This window comes from Heterodontus francisci, chromosome 21, assembly GCF_036365525.1.
Source record: "Heterodontus francisci isolate sHetFra1 chromosome 21, sHetFra1.hap1, whole genome shotgun sequence".
In the NCBI taxonomy this organism is placed as follows: Eukaryota; Metazoa; Chordata; class Chondrichthyes; order Heterodontiformes; family Heterodontidae; genus Heterodontus; species Heterodontus francisci.
The window spans coordinates 17,616,718-17,643,361 of record NC_090391.1 but is presented as its reverse complement, the minus strand read 5'-3'; positions in this window follow the sequence as shown (position 1 = coordinate 17,643,361).

Sequence of the window (26,644 nt, the reverse complement as noted above, 5' to 3'; positions counted from 1 at the left end):
AGAGAGATGAGAGACAGAGAGAGAGCAACAGACAGAGAGACAGAGAGAGAGAGAGAAACAGAGAGCGAGAGACAGGAAGAGGTAGAGAGAGAGGCAGTGAGAGAGACAGAGAGAGAGGGAGATAGAGGGGGAGAGTGAGATAGAGGGGGTGTATGAGAGAGAGGGGGAGTGTTAGATACAGAGGGAGTGTGAGATTGAGGGGAGTGTGAGATTGAGGGGGAGTGTGAGATAGAGTGTGAGATAGAGGGGGAGAGTGAGATAGAGGGGAAGAGTGAGATAGAGGGGGTGTGTGAGATCGAGGGGGGGTGTGAGATCGAGGGGGTGTGTGAGATCGAGGGGGTGTGTGAAATAGAGGGGGTGTATGAGATAGAGGGGGTGTGTGAGATAGAGGGGGAGAGGGAGATAGAGGGGGAGAGGGAGATAGAGGAGGAGAGTGAGATAGAGGGGGTGTGTGAGATAGAAGGGAAGAGTGAGATCGAGAGGGTGTGTGAGATAGAGGGGGTGTGTGAGATAGAGGGGGAGAGGGAGATAGAGGGGGAGAGTGAGTTAGAGGGGGTGTATGAGATAGAGGGGGAGAGTGAGATAGAGGGGGTGTGTGAGATAGAGGGGGTGTGTGAGATAGAGGGAGAGAGTGAGATAGACGGGGAGAGGGAGATAGAGGCGGAGAGGTAGGTAGAGGGGGAGAGGGAGATAGAGGGGGTGAGGGAGATAGAGGGGGAGAGGGAGATAGTGATAGAGGGGGAGAGGGAGATAGAGGGGGAGAGGGAGATAGAGGGGGGAGAGGGAGATCGAGGGGGAGAGGGAGATAGGGGGAGAGGTAGATAGAGGGGGAGAGGTAGATAGAGGGGGAGTGTGAGATGGAGGGGGAGTATGAGATAGAGGGGGAGTGTGAGATAGAGGGGGAGAGGCAGATCGAGGGGAGAGGCAGATCGAGGTGAGAGTGAGATAGAGGGGAAGAGTGAGATAGAGGGGGTGTGTGAGATCGAGGGGGTCTGTGAGATCGAGGGGGTGTGTGAGATAGAGGGGGTGTGTGAGATGGAGGGAGTGTTTGAGATAGAGGGGGTGTGTGAGATAGAGGGGTAGAGGGAGATAGAGGGGGAGAGGTAGATAGAGGGGTAGAGGGAGATAGAGGGGAGAGGTAGATAGAGGGGTAGAGGGAGATAGAGGGGGAGAGGGAGATAGAGGGAGAGAGTGAGATAGAGGGAGAGAGTGAGATAGAGGGAGAGAGTGAGATCGAGGGGAACAGTGAGATCGAGGGAAGGGAGAGGGAGAGACAGAGAGAAGGAGAGTGAGAGTGACAGAGAGGGAAAGACAAATGGTGGAACAGAGAGAGAGACAGAGAGAGAGAGATGGAGAGTGTGGTTGAGACAGAGAGGGAAAGGCAGTTGGAGAGAGGGAGAGGCAGAGATGGAAGGAGAGAGAGGGAGAGACAGAAAGGGAAAGACAGGTGGAGGGACAGAGAGACAGACAGAGAGACAGGGAGAGAAATGGAGTGACAGGGAGGGAAGGACAGATGGAGGGATAGAGAGAGCGATGGAAGGACATCGAGGGAGTGACAGAGAGGGAAAGACAGATGGAGAGACAGAGAGAGGCAGAGATGGAAGGAGAGAGAGGGAGAGACAGAGAAGGAAAGGCAGATGGAGGGACAGAGAGAGAGAGACAGAGATAGAAGGAGAGAGATGGAGTGACAGGGAGGGAAGGACAGATGGAGGGATAGAGAGTGAGAGGCAGTGATAGAAGGAGAGAGAAGAAGTGACTGGGAGGGAAAGGCAGATGGAGGGACGGAGAGAGAGAGACAGAGAGACAGAGAGAGAGACAGAGACAGAGAGCGGCAGAGAGGGAGTGACAGGAAGGGAAAGACATATTGAAAGACAGAGAGAGAGAGATAGAGATAGATGGAGAGAGAGGGAGAGACAGAGAGGTAAAGACAGATGGAGAGACAGAGAGAGATACAGAGATGGAAGGAGAGAGAGGGAATTTCAGGGAGACAAAGACAGATAAAGGGACAGACTGAGAGACAGAGAGAGAAGGAGAGAGATGGAGTGACAAGAATGGAAGGACAGATGGAGGGATAGAGAGTGAGAGGCAGAGGTAGAAGGAGAGAGTGGGAGTGACAGAGAGGGAAAGACAAATGGAGGGACAGAGAGAGATACAGAGATGGCAGGAGAGAGAGGGAATTTCAGGGAGACAAAGGCAGATAAAGGGACAGACTGAGAGACAGAGAGAGAAGGAGAGACATGGAGTGACAAGGAGGGAAGGACAGATGGAGGGATAGAGAGTGAGAGGCAGAGATAGAAGGAGAGAGTGGGAGTGACAGAGAGGGAAAGACAAATGGAGGGACAGAGAGAGAGTGGAGAGAGATGGACAGACAGAGAGAGGGAAATACAGATGGACTGACAGAGATAGAGAGAGGCAGAGATGGACGGAGAGAGAGGGAGTGACAGGGAGAGAAAGACAGATGGATAGACAGAGAGATAGAGAAAGGGAGAGAAGGAGAGAGATGGATTGACAGAGAGGGAAGGATAGATGGAGGTATAGAGAGATAGAGACTGAGATAGAAGGAGAGAGATGAAGTGATGAGTGGGGTGTGGGAAGACAGATGGAGGGACAGGGAGAGAGGCAGAGATGGAACGAGTGAGAGGGAGTGATAGGGAGGGAAACACAGATGGAAAGAAAGAGAGAAAGACAGAGATAGGAGAGAGATGGAGTGACAGGGAGGGAAGGACAGATGGAGGGATAGAGAGAGCGAAGGAAGGACATAGAGGGAGTGACAGAGAGGGAAAGACAATTGGAGAGACAGAGAGAGGCAGAGATGGAAGGAGAGAGAGGGAGAGACAGAGAGGGAAAGACAGATGGAGGGACAGAGAGAGAGACAGAGATAGAAGGAGAGAGATGGAGTGACAGGGAGGGAAGGACAGATGGAGGGATAGAGAGTGAGAGGCAGTGATAGAAGGAGAGAGAAGGAGTGACTGGGAGGGAAAGGCAGATGGAGGGACGGAGAGAGAGAGACAGAGAGACAGAGAGAGAGGCAGAGACAGAGAGAGAAGGAGAGTCTGGGTGAGACAGAGAGGGAAAGGCAGTTGGAGAGACAGAGACAGAGAGCGGCAGAGATGGAAGGAGAGAGAGGGAGTGACAGGAAGGGAAAGACATATTGAAAGACAGAGAGAGAGAGAGAGAGAGATAGATGGAGAGAGAGGGAGAGACAGAGTGGGGGTGAGAGCGGGAGAGACAGAGAGGGAAAGACAGATGGAGGGACAGAGAGAGATACAGAGATGGAAGGAGAGAGAGGGAATTTCAGGGAGACAAAGACAGATAAAGGGACAGACTGAGAGACAGAGAGAGAAGGAGAGAGATGGAGTGACAAGGATGGAAGGACAGATGGAGGGATAGAGAGAGATACAGAGATGGAAGGAGAGAGAGGGAATTTCAGGGAGACAAAGACAGATAAAGGGACAGACTGAGAGACAGAGAGAGAAGGAGAGAGATGGAGTGACAAGGAGGGAAGGACAGATGGAGGGATAGAGAGTGAGAGGCAGAGATAGAAGGAGAGAGTGGGAGTGACAGAGAGGGAAAGACAAATGGAGGGACAGAGAGAGAGTGGAGAGAGATGGACAGACAGAGAGAGGGAAATACAGATGGACAGACAGAGAGATAGAGAAAGGGAGAGAAGGAGAGAGATGGAGTGACAGAGAGGGAAGGATAGATGGAGGGATAGAGAGCGAGAGACATAGATAGAAGGAGAGAGAGGGAGTGACAGGTGGTGGGGGGGGGATACAGATGGAGGGACCGAGAGAAGAGAGAAGGAGAGAGTGGGAGAGACAGCGAGACGGAGAGAGGGATTGGCAGAGAGGGAAAGACAGTTGGAGGAACAGAGAGCGAGACAGAGAGAGAAGGAGAGAGAGGGAGAGACAGAAAGGGAAAGACAGATGGAGAGACAGAGAGAGAGACACACACAGATAGAAGGAGAGAGAGGGAGAGAGAGAGAGGAAAAGGCAGATGGAGTGGCAGAGAGAGCGAGATTAAGAGAGAGAGACAGAGAGAGTGAGAGACAGAGAGAGAGTTAGAAGAAGAAAGACATAGAGACAGATAGGGAAAGACAGAAGGAGGGACAGAGAGAGAGAGTGGCAGAGACAGAGATAGAGTGTCAGCCGGAGGGGGAGAGGGAGATCGAGGTGGGAGAGATAGATCGAGGGAGAGAGACAGATAGAGGGCGAGGGACAGATAGAGTGGCAGAGTGAGATAGAGGGGCAGAGGGAGATAGAGGGGCAGAGGGAGAGAGAGGGGGAAGAGGGAGATATAGGGGAGAGAGGGAGAGAGTGCGGGAGAGGGAGAGAGTGAGATAGAGGGCGAGAGACAGATCGAGGGGGAGAGTGAGATAGAGGGCGAGAGACAGATCGAGGGGGAGAGTGAGATAGAGGGCGAGAGACAGGTAGAGGGGGAGAGTGAGATGGAAGGGGAGAGTGAGATGGAGGGGGTGTGTGAGATAGTGGCGTTGTGTGAGATAGAGGGGGTGTGTGAGGTTAGAGGGGGTGTGTGAGATAGTGGGGGTGTGTGAGATAGTGGGGGTGTGTGAGATAGTGGGGGGAGAGACAGATAGAGGGGACGAGTGAGATAGAGGGGGAGAGTGAGATGGAGGGGGTGTGTGAAATAGAGGGGGTGTGTGAAATAGAGGGGGTGAGGGAGATAGTGGTGGTGTGTGAGATAGAGGGGTGTGTGAGATAGAGGGGGCGTGTGAGATAGAGGGGGTGTGTGAGATAGTGTGGTTGTGTGAGATAGTGGGGTTGTGTGAGATCGTGGGGGTGTGTGAGATATTGGGGGAGAGACAGATAGAGGGGACGAGTGAGATAGAGGGTGAGAGGGAGATAGAGTGGGAGAGGGAGATAGAGTGGGAGAGGGAGATAGAGTGGGGAGAGGGAGATAGAGGGGGGAGAGGGCGAGAGAGGGGGAGAGGGAGATCGAGGGGGGAGAGGGCGATCGAGGGGGAGAGGGAGATAGAGGGGGAGATGGAGATAGAGGGGGAGGGTCGATAGAGGGGGAGAGGGAGATAGTGGGGGAGAGGGTGATAGAGGGGGGAGAGACAGATAGAGGGGGGAGAGACAGATAGAGGGGGAGAGACAGATAGAGGGGAAGAGTGAGATCGAGGGGATGTGTGAGATCGAGGGGATGTGTGAGATCGAGGGGATGTGTGAGATAGAGGGGGAGAGGGAGATAGAGGGGCAGAGGGAGATAGAGGGAGAGTGGGAGATAGAGGGGGAGAGGGAGATAGACGGGGGAGTGGCAGATAGACGGGGGAGACGGAGATCGAGGGGGCGAGATGGATGGGGTAGAGGGTGGTGAACCTGAGGAATTCTCTACCGCAGAAGGCAGTGGAGGTCAATTCATTAAATATATTCATGGAGGAGAGAGATATATTTCTTAATGTCAAAGGGATCAAGGGGTATGGGGAGAAAGTGGGAACAGGGTACTGAATTAGACCATTGGTCATGATCTTTATTGAATGACGGAGCAGGCCCAAAGGGCCGAATGGCCTGCTCCTGCTCCTATTTTCTATGTTTCTATGAGAGAGGCGGATTGAGAGAGGGAGAGAGAAGGAGAAACAGAGAGAGAAGGAGAGATAGATATGTAGTGTGGATCAAACCGGGTACGATAAGGCACAAGAGGGAAGCTTATGTCGGATACCGAGAGCTCAATACCACAGAAGCCGAGATGAGTGTAGAAAGTACAAGGGTGAAATTAAAAATCAAATTAGGAGAGCAAAGAAATGGCTGGAAAATAATATTACCATTATATCAAAGAAATCACAAAGATGTTTTATAAATAAATGAAGAGCAAGAGGATAATTAAGGATAGAGTATTCGGGACCAAAATGGGAATGTGTGTATGGAGGTGGGAGATGTGGGCATGGTTCTTAATGAATACTTTGTCTCCATCTTTATAAAAGAGGGGGAACAATGCAGATATTGCAGTTAAAGCGGAGGAGTGTGAAATATTGGATGGGCTAAACAGAGTGAGAGGGAAGTATTAAGGTGTTTGGCAACTTTCAAAGTGGATAAATGGTCAGGCCTGGATGCATTGGAACCAGTTCAGAGAAGGTTCACTCGGCTGATTCCCGGGATGAAGGGGTTGTCTTATGAGGAATGGTTGAACAGGTTGGGCCTAAACTCATTGGAGTTTAGAAGAATGAGAGGTGATCTTATTGAAACATACTAAATACTTAAAGGGATAGACAGGTTAAGAATTAGAATTAGAATTAGAACATTACAGCGCAGTACAGGCCCATCCCCGCCAACATTCCCTATCTCTGTACCCTCCCCAGCCCCTACAACCCTCCCAATTTCTCTAACTTCCTCCAGCCCTACAACGCTCCCTATCTCTGCTGCCTCCTCTGCCCATATAAAACGTCCTATCTCTGTCACCTCCTCCAGGCCAGACAACCTTCCCTAACACTGTCATCTCCTCCAGACTCTACAACCCTCCCTCTCTCTGTCAAGTCCTCAGCCCGACAACCCTCCTGATCTCTGTAACCTCCTCCACCCCTACAACCTTCCCTGTCTCATGTTTCAGGTCAGTGATGAAGGTTCTGATGAGGGGTCAGCGACATGCAATGTTAACTCTGCTTCTCTCTCCAAAGATACTGCCAGACCGGCTGAGTATTTCCTGCATTTCCTGTTTTTATTTCACTTTACATCTATGCCCCCTTGTCACTGACCTCTCTGCGAAGGTAAATAGGCCCATCACGTACACTTTATCCCGGCCCTTCAAAACTTACGACATTTCAATCTAACCTCACCTCAGACTTCTCTGTTCCAAGCACAACAGTCCCAGCTTATCCAATATTTCCTCACAGCAACATTTTTTTCCAGACCAGGCAACATCCTCGTAAATTTGCTCTGTCCCCTCTCTAGTGCAATTAAATCCTTTCTGTAATGTGGTGACCAGAACTGCACAAAGTACTCATGGTGCGGCCCAACCAATGACTTATATAGTTACAGCATAAACTCTCTCCGATTCTGCACCTGGGCTAATAAAGGAAACGTATTCCTTATGTCTTCTTAACTCTCTTAGCGACCTGCCCTGCTATCTTCATGGATCTATGAACATTCACTCCAAGGTCCCACACTTCTTCTACACCTGGAAGGATTCTCCCATTAATTGTGCATTCCTTTGCCGAGCTCGACCTCCCTTAATTCATCACCTCACACGTCTCAGCGTTGAATACCATTTGCCACTTTTCTGCCCACCTTGCTCGTCCATTAACATTTTCCTGCAGTCTGCAGCTATTCAGCTGTCCATGAACCACGCGGTCATTTTTTTTGTATCCCCCACAATCTTTTTGATCATGCCCCCTACATTTACGTCCAAATTCTAAATATATAGCACAAAAAGCAGTGGATCTATTAGCGAGCCCTGTGGAACGCCACTGGAAACAGCCTCACAGTCGATATATCAGCATGAAAAGAGATATGGCTAAATAACAGGAAGCAGAGATTCGGGATGAATGGGTTATTTTCAGGGTGGATAGCTGTAACTAGTGGAGTACAACAGGGATCGGTGCTGGAACCTCAAAGTTTTACGATCTACATTAATGACTTGGATGAAGTGACATTCAGACTTGTAGCCAAATTTGTTGAGGAGGCGAAGATTGGTAGGAAAGAAAGTTGTGATGAGGGCAAACATAGTCTGCAAAGGGAAATAGATAAGTTAACCGAGTGGAGAAAAATGTGGCAGATGGAGTAGAACGTGCAGTATGCCATTCCAGGGTTAATCTGCTGAACCTCCATTGCACTCCCTCGATGGCAAGGAGACACATCTTAACAGGAGGAGACAACAACTGTCTAGAATACTACACCAAGGCTTTTTACAATTGCAGCAACATATCTTTTTAACCTGTATTCAAATGCCATTGCAATGAAGGCTAGCAGACCATTTGACTTCCTACATGCTTACTGCATCTGCATACTCGCTTTTAGTATGCTAGTGAACTCATGAACCAGGACACCCAGATCCCTTTGGATATCAACACTTCACAACCTCTCACCATTTAAGAAATACTCGGCCTTTCTGTTTTTCTACCAAAGTGGATCACTCTCTGGAACCGCTTCAAGAGTTCACCTACCTGGGCTCAACTATCACCGGTAACCTGACTCTCGATGCAGAAATCAACAAGTGCATTGGAACGGCGCCGGCTGCTATGTCCAGAACTGCGAAGAGAGTGTGGAAAAATGGTGCACTGACACGGTACACAAATGCCCGAGTGCATCAAGCCTGTCTCCTCAGTACCTTGCTCTACGGCAGCCAGGCCTGGACAACATATGTCAGCCAAGAGCGATGTCTCATTAGAACATTAGAACATGACAGCGCAGTACAGGCCCTTCGGCCCTCGATGTTGCGCCGACCTATGAAACCATCTGACCTACACTATTCCATTTTCATCCATATGTCTATCCAATGACCACTTAAATGCCCTTAAAGTTGGCGAGTCTACTACTGTTGCAAGAGGGCGTTCCACGCCCCTACTACTCTCTGAGTATAGAAACTACCTCTGACATCTGTCCAATATCTATCACCCCTCAACTTAAAGCTATGGCCCCTCGTGTTTGCCATCACCATCCGAGGAAAAAGGCTCTCACTATCCACCCTATCTAACCCTCTGATTATCTTATATGTCTCTATTAAGTCACCTCTCCTCCTCCTTCTCTCTGGCAAAAACAACCTCAAGTCCCTCAGCCTTTCCTCGTAAGACCTTCCCTCCATACCAGGCAACATCCTCGTAAATCTCCTCTGCACCCTTTCCATAGATTCCACATCCTTCCTATAATGCGGTGACCAGAACTGCACGCAATACTCCAGGTGCGGCTGCACCAGAGTTTTGTACAGCTGCAGCATGACCTCGTGGCTCCGAAACTCGATCCCCCTACTAATAAAAGCTAACACACCATATGCCTTCTTAACAGCCCTATTAACCTGGGTGGCAACTTTCAGGGATTTATGTACCTGGACACCAAGATCTCTCTGCTCATCTACATTACCAAGAATCTTCCCATTAGCCCAGTAATCTGCATTCCTGTTACTCCTTCCAAAATGAATCACCTCACACTTTTCCGCATTAAACGCCATTTGCCATCTCTCAGCCCAGCTCTGCAGCCTATCTATGTCCCTCTGTAACCTACAACATCCTTCGGCACTATCCACAACTCCACCGACCTTCGTGTCATCCGCAAATTTAGTAACCCACCCTTCTACACCCTCATCCAAGTCATTCATCTTCCCTGCCTCTGGAGAATCCTTGGAATCAGGTGGCAGGACCGGATCTCCAATGGAGAAGTCCTCGAAGCAACCAACATCCCAAGCATATACACCCTACTGAGCAAGCGGCGCTTGAGATAGTTTGGCCATGTGAGCCGCATGGAAGATGGCAGGATCCCCAAGGACACATTGTACAGTGAGCTCGTCACTGGTATCAGACCCACTGGCCTTCCATGTCTCCGCTTTAAAGATGTCTGCGAACGTGACTTGAAGTCCTGTGACATTGACCACAATTCGTGGGAGTCAGTTTCCAGTGATCGCCAGCGCTGGCAGACAGCCATAAAGGCGGGGCTAAAGTGTTGCGAGTGGAAGATACTTATCTGCTGGTAGGATAAAAGATAGGAACGCAAGGGCAGAGCCAACTGTGTAACAGCCCCGACAACCAATGTTATCCACAGCACCTGTGGAAGAGTCTGTCACTCTGGAGTTGGACTTTCTCGCCACTGCAGGCGCTGGTTCATAAACCACTGACCACCTCCAGGCGCTTATCCATTGTGTCTCGAGACAAGGAGACCAAAGAAAGAAAGAACAAGAAAGAAAGACAGAAGAAAGGATCACTCCACACTTACTCACATTAAATTCCATCTGTCATGCTCTTGTACATTCACTAAGCCTGTCGAAATCCCCTTAAAGCCTCCTTGCATCCTCCTCACAACTTAATTTCCCACCTAGTTTTGTGTCATCAGCAAATTTGTAAATAATCCATTTGGCCCCCACATCCAAATCATTTATATCGATTGTGAACAGCTGTAGCTGAAGCATTGATCCTTGCGGTACCCTATTAGTAACAGCCTGTCATCCTGGCAATGACTTATTTATTCCGACTCTCTGCTTTCTTTCTGTTAACCAGTTCTCAATCCATAGCAATATGTTACTCCCAATCCCATGTGCTCTAATTCTGTATATTAATCTCCCGTGCAGGATCTTATTAAAAGCAGTCTTGAAATCCAAATGCAGCACATCCACTGGTTTGCCTTTCTCTATGCTACAAGTAACATCCACAAATAAAAACTCCAACAGGTTCGTCAAACATGAGTTTCGTTTCATAAATCCACGTTGACTCCGCCGATCATATGACTTGTTCCAATGTTATCGTGTTACCTCATTCTTCTTAATAGATTCTAACATTTTCACTACTGCTGACATCAAACTAACAGGTTTGTAGTTCTCTGTTTCTCTCTCGCTCTCTTCTTAAACATTATGGTGACATTTGCTCATTTACAGTGTGCAGGAACCCTTCCAGAATCTATAGAATTTTGAAAGATAACCATCGATACATCTACTATCTTTATAGCTACTCCTTCAATACTCTGGGATGTCGCTCATCTGGTCCAGGGGTTTACTAATTTACAATACAATTCATTTTTCAAGTACCACCTCTTTATTTATACTAATTTATCTCAGTTTCTCATTTTTACAAGTCCCATGGTTCCCCAGAATTTCTTGAGGACTTTCTGTATCTTCCTCCGTGAAGACAGATACAAAGTAATTGTTTAGTCTCTCCGCCATTTCCTCATTCTCCTTCACAAACTCTCCTATCTCTACTTGCAATGGACCCAGATCCGTCCTTGCTAATCTATTCCTTTTCAAATACATAAAGCGGCATTAAGTTTCTCTCTAGCTTGCATTCCATATTTATTGTCCCTTTCCCGATTAGTTTATTGGTTCTCCTTTGTTGGTTTCTAAATTGCTCCCAATCCGATGGGCTTGCCACGTTTCCTGGCGACCGTACAAGGCTTTCAAATTTGACCTCATGAAAACTTTAACTTATTTTGTTAGCCACGGTTGATTCAGCTTTCCTGTTTGCTTTTTGTTTTTTGCGAGGAATGTACATTTGTTGTCAACCATGAAGTAACATTGTCTGGCTACTGTCAAGTCGTTTAATGTAATTTCCCAATCCACCATAGCCAACTTGCCCTTCATATCTTCATAGTTTCCTTTGTTCAGATTTAAAACCCTAATTTCAGAATGAACTATATCTTTTTATCAAATTAAAAATTCTATCATATTGTGGTCACGATGTCATAATGGCTCTTTTCCAGTAAGGTTATTAATTAGCTCTTTCTCATTGCAAAATACTAAATCAGAAATAGCTCAATCCCCAGTTGGTTCTTCAACATACTGCTCCAGTCATCCATCTCATACACATACTCGCAATTCATCCTCCACAGAATTAGTGCTAATTAAGATGAGGCACTCTATCTGTAAATTGAAGATGTCCATTGTTACTGTATTGCCCATGTTACATGCAGCTGTAATTTCCTGATGTTTACCGTGTCAAACATTATCTCTGTCGTTTCGTGGTCTACTAAACATCTCCCACCAATGTTTGCTGCCTCTTGCTGTTTCTTAGTTCCACCAAACTGATTCTACATCTTGGTCCTTTGATCTAAGATACTGTCTCACTAATGTACTGTCTCGTCCTGCATTAACAGCACTATCACACCTCCTTTTCCGCGCCGCCTACCCTTCCTAAATGACTGCATCGAAGATTAACATGTTAGTGTCGGAATGACGGAACAGGCCTAAATTAACCAAAACTTTAATCCATTTTAAAAATCAAGGACCACAATCCAACAGCTCACGTTGAAATGAGGGATCAAAGGCCAGGGACAAATGCAGGTAGACAAATTGAATCCTGCCTCGGGTGAAGGACACTGTCCAATGCGGATGGACAGTCTGTCCAATAATATTCCTCATCCCAAAACTTTCTCACTCTCTTCACATATTGTCATTACATTTTCAAAGTATAACAAATGTCCCCAGGAGCTGAGCAGTAAATGTAATTAAATTGTATAAATCAAAGCAAAAGATTATCAGAAATAGGTGCAGCAAGATCCCAAATCTGTTTTCTCTCAATTGTACTGAAAATCTCTCAGCAACATCCCAATACAAACAAATGCTGGTTCGAAAGCAAAGGGTCAAAAGTGATATCGATTGAGGCCACAATGCGAGCACACAACCCACACACACCAGACTGAGAGAAATCTCCCTTCCCCTGGAGAGAGAGGGAGGGAGAGGGTTTGTCATTTGAACTGGGACTCCTCTCCACCCAGTCACAACCAAGCTCAGCAGTTTGCTTCACCACTGAATATGTGACACGTTTGGATGTTGTTCAATTTGTTCCTCGGGGGCCTGTCCATTGACATGTTAATGCAGCACAATCGGGGAAAAAACCAGATTGACCAGGGGAACATTACTGCATTTTGAAAATGTCTGCTGCCCCTTCCAGGCCCCACACAGGGATTGGAACATGTTCGGGAGGCAGTGACACGTGCCAATTCAATCCTCAGCTCAATACTCACGTTGAATAAATTCAGATCCATCTGCCTGTCTTACACTCTGTGTCTGTCTCCATCTCTCCCTCACTCTCATTGTCTGTCTCACTCCATCAGTCTCACTCGCTGTCTGTCTGTCTCTCTCTCATGCTCTGTCCGTCTCTCACTCCCCCTCTCTCTCACTCGTTCCATGTCTGTCTCTCTCCGTGTCTGATTCACTTTCTCATTCCATGTCAGCCTCTCTCTCATTCATGCTCCATATGTCAAACTTTTATTCTCCCTCTTTCTCTCCCTCTCATTCTCTCTCTCTTTCTCTCTCATTTTGTTTGCTTACATGACTCTCTCAACCTATCACTATCACTCCCTGCCGGTCTGTCTCATTCCATGTCAGGCCCTTGCTCTTTCATGCCTTATGGTTCACTCTCACTCGCCCTCTATCTCTCCATCTCAATCTCTCTCACACCCCCACTCTCTATCTATCTATCTATCTATCTATCTATCTATCTATCTATCTATCTATCTATCTATCTATCTATCTATCTATCTATCTATCTATCTATCTATCTTTCCATCTATCTATCTATCTATCTCTTGGATTTGTGCACTGTCTGACTCACTTTCACTTCTGTTCTCTTTCTCCTTCTCTCTCCCCGCCCCCACCTCCCCTCTCTCTACCTATCTCTCATTCTATTGATCTCTGTATCTCTACATCTATCTCACTATCTCTCTATCTATCATTCTATCTCTTGTTTTTGTGCTCTCTCTGACTCACTCTCACTTCTGTTCTCTTTTTCTCTATCTCTCTCTCCCATTCGCTGTCTGTCTGTTTCTCGTACACACTCCGTCTGCCTATCTCTATTTTCCATTCCCTTTGTCCACGTCTCTACCCTCACTTTGTTTGGTGCTCTGTACTTTTCTTCTTCTCTCTTACTCTCTTCATTCCTCCCTCTCACTCGTCTGTATTTCTGTATCAGTCTGTCTGCTTCCCTTTTCTCACTCTGTGTCACCCTATCTCTTTCGTTCATGTGGTCTCGCTCTTTTTCTGCCTCTCTGTCTCTCTGTGTCTTTGTCACTCTGTCTCTCTCTCTCTCTCACTCTATTTATATATATATATATATATCCATCAGTCTATCTATCTATCTATCTCTTGGTTTTGTGCTCTGTCTGACTCACTCTCACTCTGTTTCATGTTCTGCCCGTTTCTCCCTCTCTCCTCTCTCTCTCCCTCTTGTTCTCTCTCTCTCGCTCTCTTTCTCTCTCTCTCTCTCCATCTCTCTCTCTTTCTATCTATCTATCTATCTATCTATCTATCTATCTATCTATCTATCTATCTATCTCTCTATCTATCTATCTATCTAACTATCTGTCTATCTCTTGGTTTTGTGCTCTGTCTGACTCACTCTCACTCTGTTTCATGTTCTGCCCCTTTCTCATCTCTCTCTCTCTCTCTCTCTCTCTCTCTCTCTCTCTCTCTCTCTCTCTCTCTCTCTCTCTCTCTCTCTCTCTCTCTCTCTCTCTCTTCTCTCTCTTTCTTCCTCGCTCTCACTCTCTGTGCTGTTTTCCTCTCTCATTATTTATTCCTGGATTGGAATGCACTCTGAAATACTCAATTATTTAAAGCAAGGGCCATTCAAATCTGTGTTGTATTTTTAATATATTATATATTGAAATCGTGGAAAGAATTGGATCTTCAAAATCGTACACAGGAGCTTGGGAATAAAATCATTTTTTCTTGTTATCCATGCATGACCACATTGTAGATTTGCCGTTGATCTGTAGACTTTTGTCTACAGATGTAGACTTTTGTCATTCACCTTTCGGAACTGCATGTTTTCTGGGCCAGAAACAGCAGGTTGCAGAGTGAAATGGAGATTGGGGATACGTTCATTCCCACCTTGCGGAATTGCCCTGTTACTGGACAAGAGATTAAAGGAGAAGCTGGCATTGCTCATTGGAGATGGGGGAGTTTTGAGTTGTTCATTCCCGAATTGTGGAACTGTCTGCTATCTGGGTCAGAGACAGGAGGCAGAACTGATCATTAGAATTTATCTTATTTTTTTCGCGAGACAGCACTGAAGCACCTTCGGCCCACCATGTCTGTGCCGACCAACAACCACCCATTTACACTAACCCTGCAGTAATCCCATATTCCCTACCACCTACCTGCACGAGGGACAATTTACAATGGCCAATTTACCTATCAACCTGCAAGTCTTTTGGCTGTGGGAGGAAACCGGAGCACCTGGCGAAAACCCACGTAGACACAGGGAGAACTTGCAAACTCCGCACAGGCAGCACCCAGAATCGAACCCGGGTCCCTGGAGCTGTGAGGCTGCAGTGCTAACCACTGCGCTACTGTTGCACGCATATATAGTGAAATATTGAAAGCAAAGGTATTATTCTGACTGGAGTCTTAATATTAACAAGAGAACGTCAATTCTTCTCTTATTGATCTAAAACGTTGAATTAAATTAGAATTGTAGAAAGTTTAAGGCACAGAAAGAGGCCACTTGATCCATTGCGTCTGTGCAGGCTGAAAAATGATCCACTTATTCTAATCGCACCTTCCAGCATTTGGTTCGTAGCTTTGCAGATTACAGCACTTGAGGTACATATCCAGACTCCCTTTGAATGAGTTGAGGGTCTCTGCCTCAACTATCCTTTCAGGGTTCCAGACCATCACCACCCTCTGGGTGAAAAAGATGTTCCTCATCTCCCCTCTGATTTGTTTAACTTTAAATCTATTCCCCCTAGTCACTGACCTCTCTGCTAAGACCTTGACATCCACTCTATCCAGGCCCCTCAACATTCTATACATTTCAATCAGATTTGTTCCAAGGAGAACAAACCCAGCCTATCCAATCTTTCCTCATAGCTGCATTTTGCCTGTCCTGGCAACCTCCTCGTAAATTCCCTCTGTACCCTCTCCAGTGCAGTTCCATCCTTTCTTAGTGACGTGACCAGAACTGCACACAGTACTCAAGTCGTGGCCTAACTAATGCATTATACAGTTCCAGCATTACCTCCCTCCTGTAATATTCTATTCCTCCGCTAATAAAGAAAAGGAATCCGTATGCCTTCTTAACCACCTTATTGACCTGTCCTGCTACATTCAGGGATCTGTGGACATTCACTCCAAGGTCCCTCACTTCCTCTGTACTTCTCAGTATTTCCCCATTAATCGAACATTCAGTTGTCTTGTTTGACCTCCCCAAATGCATCACCTCAAAATTCTCTGAGTTGACCTCCATTTGCCACTTTTCTGCCCATCTTACCAGATCATCAATATCTTCCTGCAGCCTACAAATATACTCCTCGCTATCTACTACAAGGCCAATCTTTGTGTTGTCTGCAAACTTCTTGATCATGCCCCCTTCATTTATGTCCAAAACGTTAATATACACCACAAAAAGCAGGGGACTCAGTACTGAGCCCTGCAGGAGGCCACTGGAAACAGACCTCCAGCAGCTAAAACGCCCGTCAACAATTCCCCTTTGTGTATTGCCACTGACACACTTTTGTGCCATCTTGGCTGCATTTTCCTGGATGCCATGGGATTTTATTTTTTTCACTGGTCTGTCATGTAGGACTTTGACAAAAGCTTTGCTAAAATCCTTGTTGACCACATCAACTGCACTACGCTCTTCTAGCTTTCTTGTTATTTCTTCAAAAAATTCAATCAAGTTGGTCAAACAAGATCTTACCTTAATGAATCAATGCTAACTATCCTTGATTAACCTCTGCCTTTCCATGTGAGAGTTTCTCCTGCGTATCAGGATATATTCTAACTGAGGTTAGACTGACTGGCCTGTAGTTATTTGGACTATCCTTCGCTCCCTTTTTAAACCGAGGTACAATGTTAGCAGTCCTCGAATCCTCCAGCACCACACATGTATCCAGTGAACACTGGATAATGGTGGTCAGACCTTCTCGTTTTTCCTCTCTTACTTCTCTTAACAGGCTCAGGTAGATTTCATCTGGCCCTGGTGAGCTATCAACTTTCAAGGATGCTCGTCCCATGAACACTTCCTCTCTCCCTATGTTTATCACATCCAATACTTCACAGTCCTCCTACTTAACTGCAATATCTGCATCATCCCCCTCTTTTGTGAAGACAGACGCAGAGTATTCGCTAACAAAACAACATATTATGCTCGACACATAGGTTACCTTTTGGTCTTTTATAGGCCCTACTCTCTCCTTAGATACACGTTACCCTTAATGTGTTGCTAAAACATCTTTGGGTTCTCCTCGATTTTGCTTGCCAATATTCTTTCATGCCCTCTCTTTGCTTTCCTAATTTCCTTTTTTATTTCACCCCTCCATTTTCTCTAGTGCTCTTGGCTTTCTGTAGTGTTGAGTTCTCGGAGTCCGACTTAAGCTTGGCGTTTTTACCTTATTTTAACCTGTATGCTCCTTGACATCCATGGGGCTCTAGATTTGTCCGTCTCACCTTTTGTCTTCGTGGGAACCTTTACTCTGAGCCCCCTGAATCTCCCTTTTGAATGCCTTCCAATGCTCTGACATCGATTTACCTTCAAGTAGCTGTTTCCAGTCCGCTTCCGCTAAATCACTCCTCAGTTTAGTAAAATTGGCTTTGCCCCAATTGGGAACTCTAACTCCTGTTCCATTTCTGTCCTTTTCCATAATTAGGTTAAAACTGACTGAATTATGATCACGACCTCCAAAATGCTCTCCCACTGCCACTCCTTCCACCTGCCCAGCATAATTTCCTAAAACTAAGTCTAAAACGTTACCCTCTCTTGTTGGACATGCTACAGACAGGGCAAAAAGGTACTCCTGAATGCAGATCAAGACTTCTGCTCGCTCAATTCTTTTCACACTAAATCTATCCCAGTTATTAATGGGGTAAATAAAATGCCCTACTATTACTGCCCTATTGTTTTTGCAGTTCTCAGAGAAGTGCCAACATATCTGCTCTTTTATCCTCCACTGACTGTTTGGAGGTCTATAGTGCAGTCACAGTAGTGTGATTGCTCCTTTTTTGTTCCTTCTCTCAATCCATATGGCCTCATTCGATGGACCTTGCAACATATCATCCCTCCTCACAGCTGTAATAGTTTCCTTTACCAAAGGTGCTACTCCCCCTCCATTCTTATCCCCCTCCTTATCGCGTCTGAAAACCCTGTAACCAGGAATGTTGAGCTGCTATTTTTGTCACTGGTTAAGCCATGTCCCTGTAATTGCTATGATATCATACTACCACGTGTCTATCTGTGTCCTCAGCTCATCTGCCTTATTTGCTATACTCCTTGCATTGAAATAGATAGCCTTGAACACTGGCAAACTTTTTTTCTAACATTTGTTTCCTCTGTCTTCCAGACTCATCCATTAATATTCTTTCTTCATTCCTAATTTTGTCCCAACTGAGTCTACCCTCTGGTCCCCATCCCCCTGCCAAACTAATTTAAACCGTCCCCAATAGCACTAGCAAAACGTCCAGCAAGGAACTTAGTTGCGGATCTACTCAGGTGCAAACCGTTCACCTTGTCCAGGTTCCATCTCCGCCAGAGCCGTTCCCAGTGTCCCAGGAATCTAAAGCCCTCCAACCTGCACCATCTTTCCAGCCACCCATTCATCTGTCTTATCCTTCCATTTCTGTACTCACTTGTGCGTGGCACTGGGATTAATCCAGAGATCACTGCTTTTGAGGCACTGCTTGCTAATTTCTTACCTAGCTCCCTAAATACTGACAACAGCACCACATCCCTCTTTCTACCTATGTCGTTGGTTCCGATGTGGACCATGACTGCTGGATGTCCACCCTCCCCCTTCAGGAGGCTCTGCAGCCACTCAGTGACATCCTTGGCCCTGGCACCAGGGAGGCAACACACCACCTGCGGTCACAAACGCCTGCCTGTTCCCCTGAATATTGAAGCACCTGTCACTCTAGCTCTTCTAGTCTTCCCTATACCTCCCTGTGCAGCTGAGCCACCGGTGGTGCAATAGACTTGGCTCTGACTACACTCACCTGGTGAAGCACCACTTTCCACAGTATTCAGAACCGGATACATGTTGGAGATTGCGATGCACTCGAGGGTCTCCTGCACTACCTGCTTGATTATTTTTGACAGCCTGGTGGTCTCCCATTCCCTCTGTCCCTGTATACTATTTAGATGTGGGGTGACTACATCTGTAAATGATCTATCCACGTATCTCTCATCCTCATGAATGCACCACAGTGTCGGAAGCTGCCGCTCACGTTCCAAAACCCAGAGCTCAAGCTGCCGCAATTGACAACACTTCCTGCACAAATGATTCTCAAGGGTCCAGGAAGTATTCTGGAGCTCCCACATAGCACAGGAAGTGCATTATGGAGGTTGAAACACCCCTGCCATTCCTTTATTTAATAGGTGACCCTTTGTTACTGCCAAAAAAGAACCCTTACTAATACTACCACACCTCAGAACTATTAATAAAACCTTACTAGTTCTGAAAAACCCGACTAAAAATCAATACACCATTTCAACACACCATTAACATATTGTTTGCCTTTGCTCCATGACCTTTTGGTCAGCTATCTGGCCTGGTCCAATCTGCACCTTCTCCTTTGTTATCTCTTGCCCAACCCCCACCTCACTTGTTTATAATCTGTGACTTTTCTAATATTTGTCAGTTCCGAAGAAGGGTCACTGACCCGAAACGTTAACTCTGCTTCTCTTTGCACAGATGCTGCCAGACCTGCTGAGTGAATCCGGCATTTCTTGTTTTTGTTTCAGATTTCCAGCATCCGCAGTATTTTGCTTTTATTTTAGTGTTTAATTCACTGCCACTTCTCTTCCAGGAATGCCTACCTTGAAGAAGTTCTGCTCTTCTCTCCGACGGGATTTTCGTTTGTCTCTTTTACCTTGTTCACCTTCATTGCTTTCTATTTCCCTCCTGGTGTTTGATAAGGTATCTACCAAAACTCGTTTTCACAGCCACATCTCCTTCCTCAGTGACTGTCTCCGGCTCCGACTGATTCCACGTGGATTCCAACTGCAGTTTCACCCATCATGCTTTGAAACCACCCAGGATCACAGGTATCTCCGAGAAATACAACGTTCCTCGGACTGCTACTCTCGCCGCATCCTGAGATCCACACTCAGTGCTATGCACCGCCATATGCACACACTGGACCTCTCTCTCCAGCAGCACCGTCTCACCTTATCTCAAATCTGTTCTACTCCGCAGTTTCATCTCATCTTACGTCTCATCCGACGCATTAACAAAAAACTTTTTTTCTTCCTTTCAGGTGTGAAGGAACGCAAGCTCCAGCAGCTAATGGGGACTAATGCCCCTCCAGATCCTCCTTCCGTTTCACTTCCCTCTGACCCCACCCCTTCTGATCTGACCCCTTGCCGTGTATTCACTATACCCTCTGACCTCCCGCTCTCTGATGCTGAGCGTGCTGTACTCAGCAAAGGTCTCAGTTTTATCCCCTTACGTCCCCACCTCAATGAATTTCGCGCTCGGCATGACGTTGAGCTCTTCTTCCGTCGCCTCCGCCTCCGAGCTCACTTCTTCGACCAGGAGTCCTCCCCCCGACCAGCAGACCCATTCACCCACCTCCAGCATTCTCCCTCTACCTGGACCCCTCACCCTGGCCTCTTACCCGCTCTTGATCTCTTCATTGAAAACTGTCGGCGAGACATTGGTCGTCTCAATTTCTCTGCCCCCCTCACTCACTCTAACCTGTCCCCCTCTGAACTTGAGGCACTCCGTTCTCTCAGGTCAAACCCCGACATGGTCATCAAACCTGCAGACAAGGGTGGTGCTGTTGCTGTATGGCGTACCGACCTCTACCTTGCAGAAGCTCAACCCCAACTCACAGACACCTCTTCCTACCTCCCTCTGGACCATGACCCCACCACCGAACATCAAGCCACCGTCCAAAGGATTGTCACTGACCTCATCTCCTCTGGAGATCTTCCCTCTACAGCTTCCAACCTCATAGTCCCGCAACCCCGGACAGCGCGCTTCTACCTCCTTCCCAAAATCCACAAATGGGACTGTCCCGGCAGGCCCATTGTGTCAGCCTGCTCCTGCCCAACTGAACTTATTTCTTCCTATCTAGACTCTATCTTTTCTCCGCTGGTCCAGTCTCTTCCCACCTACATCCGTGACTCTTCTGATGCCCTCCGTCATTTTGACAATTTCCAGTTTCCTGGTCCCAACCGCCTCCTCTTCACTATGGACGTCCAATCGCTCTACACCTCCATCCCCCACCAGGATGGTTTGAGGGCTCTCCGCTTCTTCCTGGAACAGAGGCCCAACCAGTCCCCATCCACCAACACCCTCCTCCGCCTGGCTGAACTTGTTCTCACATTGAACAACTTCTCCTTCAACTCCATGCATTTCCTTCAAGTAAAAGGTGTCGCTATGGGTACCCGCATGGGTCCTAGTTATGCCTGTCTTTTTGTGGGATATGTCGAGCATTCTTTGTTCCAGTCCTACTCAGGCCCCCTCCCCCAAATCTTTTTCCGGTACATTGATGACTGTATCGGTGCCGTTTCCTGCTCCCGCCCCGAACTAGAAAACTTTATCAACTTTGCTTCCAATTTCCACCCTTCTCTCACCTTTACATGGTCCATCTCTGACACTTCCCTTCCCTTCCTCGACTTCTCTGTCTCCATCTCTGGGAATAGGTTGTCTACCAATATCCATTATAAGCCCACTGACTCCCACAGCTACCTCGACTACACTTCTTCACACCCTACCTCCTGTAAGGACTCCATTCCATTCTCCCAGTTTCTCTGTCTCCGACGCCTCTGCTCTGATGATGCTACTTTCCATGACGGTGCTTCTGATATGACCTCCATTTTCCTCAACCTAGGATTTCCCCCCACTGTGGTTGACAGGGCCCTCAACCGTGTCCGACCCATTCCCCGCACCTCTACCCTCACCCCTTCCCCTCCCTCCCAGAACCGTGACAGGGTTCCCCTTGTCCTCACTTTTCATTCCACCAGCCTCCATACCCAAAGGATCATCCTCTGCCATTTTCGCCACCTCCAGCGTGATGCCACTACCAGTCGCATCTTCCCCTCCCTTCCCCTGTCAGCATTCCGAAGCGATCGTTCCCTCCGCGACACCCTGGTCCACTCCTCCATTACCCCCACTACCTCGTCCCCGTCCCAGGGCACCTTCCCTTGCAATCGCAGGAGGTGTAATACCTGCCCATTTACCTCCTCTCTCCTCACTATCCCAGGCCCCGAACACTCCTTTCAGGTGAAGCAGCGATTTACTTGTACTTCTTTCAATGTAGTATACTGTATTCGCTGCTCACAGTGTGGTCTCCTCTACATTGGGGAGACCAAGCGCAGACTGGGTGACCGCTTTGCGGAACATCTCCGCTCAGTCCGCAATCAGGACCCTGAGCTTCCGGTTGCTTGCCATTTCAACACTCCCCCCTGCTCTCATGCTCACATCTCTGTCCTGGGATTGCTGCAGTGTTCCAGTGAACATCAACGCAAGCTCGAGGAACAGCATCTCATCTACCGATTCGGCACACTACAGCCTGCCGGACTGAACATTGAGTTCAATAATTTCAGAGCATGACAGCCGCGCACTTTACTTTCATTTTTAATCATTTTTAGTTATTTTTTCTTCCTTTTCTTTGCATTCCTTTTTACATTTTTTACAATCTTTTTTTGCATTTATTTCATTTCATCTTAGTTTGTTCAGTTTGCTTACCCACTGTTTTTTTCAGGTTGTTTTTCTTCAGGTTTGCACTTGCTGATGTTCAATATTCAGTATATTCACACCTAATCTGTACTAATGCTTTGTCTTTCAACACACCATTAACATATTGTTTGCCTTTGCTCCGTGACCTTTTGGTCAGCTATGTGGCCTGGTCCAATCTGCACCTTCTCCTTTGTTATCTCTTGCCCAACCCCCACCTCACTTGTTTATAATCTGTGACTTTTCTAATATTTGTCAGTTCCGAAGAAGGGTCACTGACCCGAAACGTTAACTCTGCTTCTCTTTGCACAGATGCGGCCAGACCTGCTGAGTGAATCCGGCATTTCTTGTTGTTGTTGTTGTTGTGGTAAAAATCAATACAGTTCACTAGTTAAAATAAACCCTACTCAAAAAGATACTCACCATCTACTCATTTGTTCAAAATACTCACCGGTTACTTACTTGTTCTAATGTTATACTTTTCTTGATTACACAGATATGTAGACCTTCCTAATGGCAATAGACCATGCCAAAGCTAATAAAGCTTGACAATTCTAATAAACTTTACCACGATAAGTAAACCTTATACTATTGATAAACTCAAATAATACTTAATGCAGCTTATGTATTAAACTGTCCAAATTTGAGCGTATTCACTCCCTGCTGGTCTCTCTCCCGAACTCTGTCATAGAGTCATAGAGTTATACAGCACAGCCACAGGCCATTCGGCCCCTCGTTTCTGTGCCGGCCATCAAGCACCTAACTATTCTAATTCCTGCAATCGCAGGAGGTGTAATACCTGCCCATTTACCTCCTCTCTCCTCACTATCCCAGGCCCCAAACACTCCTTTCAGGTGAAGCAGCGATTTACTTGTACTTCTTTCAATGTAGTATACTGTATTCGCTGCTCACAGTGTGGTCTCCTCTACATTGGGGAGACCAAGCGCAGACTGGGTGAGCGCTTTGCAGAACATCTCCGCTCAGTCCGCAAGCAGGACCCTGAGCTTCCGGTTGCTTGCCATTTCAACACTACCCCCTGCTCTCATGCTCACATCTCTGTCCTGGGATTGCTGCAGTGTTCCAGTGAACATCAACGCAAGCTCGAGGAACAGCATCTCATCTACCGATTAGGCACACTACAGCCTGCCGGACTGAACATTGAGTTCAATAATTTCAGAGCATGACAGCCCCCCACTTTACTTTCATTTTTAGTCATTTTTAGTTATTTTTCTTCCTTTTTTTTTACATTCCTTTTTACATTTTTTACAATCTTTTTTTGCATTTATTTCATTTCATCTTAGTTTGTTCAGTTTGCTTACCCACTGTTTTTTTCAGGTTGTTTTTCTTCAGGTTTGCACTTCAGCATATTCACACCTAATCTGTACGAATGCTTTGTCTTTCAACACACCATTAACATATTGCTTGCCTTTGCTCCGTGACCTTTTGGTCAGCTCTGTGGCCTGGTCCAATCTGCAGCTTCTCCTTTGTTATCTCTTGCCCAACCCCCACCTCACTTGTTTATAATCTGTGACATTTCTAATATTTGTCAGTTCCAAAGAAGGGTCACTGACCCGAAACGTTAACTCTGCTTCTCTTTCCACAGATGCTGCCAGACCTGCTGAGTGAATCCAGCATTTCTTGTTTTTGTATTCTAATTCCTTGTCCAGCACCCGGCCCATCGCCTTGTATGCTATGACATATCAAGTGCTCATCTAAATACTTCTTAAATGCTATGAGGTTTCCTGCCTCTAACACCTCTTCAGGCAGTGCGTTCCAGATTCCAACCACCCACTGGGTGAAAGTTTGTTTCCTCAAATCACCTCTAATCCTCCTGCTCCTTACCTTAAATCTATTTCGCCTGGTTATTGCCCCTCCACTAAGGGAAAAAAAAGTTTCTTCCTATCGAACCTATCGATTTCCCGCATAATTTTGTATTCCTCAATCATATCTCCCGTCAGCCTTCTCTGCTCTCGGGAAAACAAGACTAGCATTTTCAATCTCTCTTCATGGCTGAAATTCTCCAGCCCAGGCAGCATCCCGGTGAATCTCCTCTGCACCCTTCCGATAGTGTGGTGCCCAGAACTGTACACAGTACTCCAGATGTGGCCTAACTAGCATTTTATACAGCTCTGTCATAACCTCCCTACTTTTATATTCTATGCCTCGGCTAATAATAGCAAGTATCCCATATGCCTTCCTACTCACCCTATCTACATGTATTATAACGAATATAAAATCTGCTTTAGTTTTTTGTTTATATAATACTGAATCGATCAAGTCTTATTTTAAAATTGATTGCTTGAGATTCAGATATATTGAAAGCTTACTTGTGTCCTCACCCCGGTGGCTTTCAGGCTCCCTGTTCTCTCTGTCGACTGTGATGTCATTCTGACATAACTTTTCCCTGTTTCCCATGCTTTGCTCCTGTCGTGCTCGCTTTCTCTCTGTCTCTCTATCTCTAGTCTCCAACTGTCCTTTTGGCACGTTTTTTAAAGCTCCACTCACGCCATGCTCTCTCTCTCTCTTTCTCTCCCTTTATGTCTCCCTGTTCTCCGACTGTCCTTTTGGAATGCTTTTTAAAGTTCCACTCCTGCCGTGCTCTCTTTCTCTCTGTTTCTTACTCCACAGAGGATGCCTGACATGCTGAATATTTCCATATTTTTTCTGACATTATGACACCGTCTCTCTGCTCACTGTTTTCTGTCAGATTGCTGCTTCATGGTGATAATTTGGAAGATCAGAGTATGGGCACAATGAGGTCAGGAGCTGACTGGCTCCGGTGGAACCGAAACTGAGCATCAGTGAACATGTTATTACTGTTTAAGTGGTGCGTGGTAGCAGTGTCGACTGCATCTTCCAGCACTTTGGTGATGAATGAGAGTTGACTGAGGGCGCAATAATTAGCTGGAATGGATTGGTCCTGCTGTTTTGGGATAGGAATATCTGGGACACTTCAGGGCATTGCCCACCTTGTCAGGTAAATTCCAGTGTTGAAGTTGTACTGGGTGAGCTTGCCTTGGGACGCTGCTAGTTCTGCAGCTCATGTCTTCACTACTACAGCCAGGATGTTCGCAGTAAAGGCCTACTCTGGTGTAAAATTGAAACTGGACGAGGGACTGACCGACCACATCCAACCCGACCCGACTGCACCGTCGTAATGAAGTTAATATCAAACAGATTATTGTGATCTGCCTTGTTCCAGACGTTGTGCCGTTCCGGCAGCAGGCTATTCCTGCAGATGGAGTTATGGGGAATCTGAACCTGATTTCATCACCAGGAACCGAAGCGTCCCCCCCACCCCGACCCCGGCCCCCAACTTTCACACACATTCACCATGTGGCCGAGTTCATTGGATGGCAAGCAGGGGAAGAAAACTGGTGATTTCCTTCCCCCCCTCACTTTTTTACTCAACACAGTTTGCGGAGGGCCTTCGGGCTGTTGAGATTTGGAGTGGGTGGGGGTGGTGTGGTGGAGGTGGTGGGTGGGCAAGGCCATGAAGATTTGAACATGAGCAACATGGAGGCCAATGATCATTTTCTTACTGCTATTCCTAAGCTCAGTGAATACAATTCAGAGAGATTGGATTGGAAGGTAAATTTCAGAGAAAGGAAAGATTGATTGATTGGAAAAATCACAGATCAGATAGCAGGCTTTCCCAGTGCTGTTTGATTGTAAATGTACAGTACTGCAGATTCCCAGTGCTGTCTGATCATTAGTCTACAGTACTGCAGATTCCCAGTGCTGGCTGATCATTAGTCTACAGTACTGCAGATTCCCGGTGCTGTCTGATCATTAGTCTACTGTACCGCAGATTTCCAGTGCTGTCTGATCATTAGAGTACAGTACTGCAGATTCCCGGTGCTGTCTGATCATTAGTCTACAGTATTGCAGATTCCCAGTGCTGTCTGATCATTAGTCTACAGTACTGCAGATTCCCGGTGCTTTCTGATCATTAGTCTACAGTACTGCAGATTCCCGGTGCTGTCTGATCATTAGTCTACAGTACTGCAGATTCCCGGTGCTGTCTGATCATTAGTCTACAGTACTGCAGATTCCCGGTGCTGTCTGATCATTAGTCTACAGTACTGCAGATTCCCGGTGCTGTCTGATCATTAGTCTACAGTACTGCAGATTCCCAGTGCTGTCTGCTCATTAGTCTACAGTACTGCAGATTCCCGGTGCTGGCTGATCATTAGTCTACAGTACTGCAGATTCCCGGTGCTGTCTGATCATTAGTCTACAGTACTGCAGATTCCCAGTGCTGGCTGATCATTAGTCTACAGTACTGCAGATTCCCAGTGCTGTCTGATCATTAGTCTGCAGTACTGCAGATTCCCGGTGCTGGCTGATCATTAGTCTACAGTACTGCAGATTCCCGG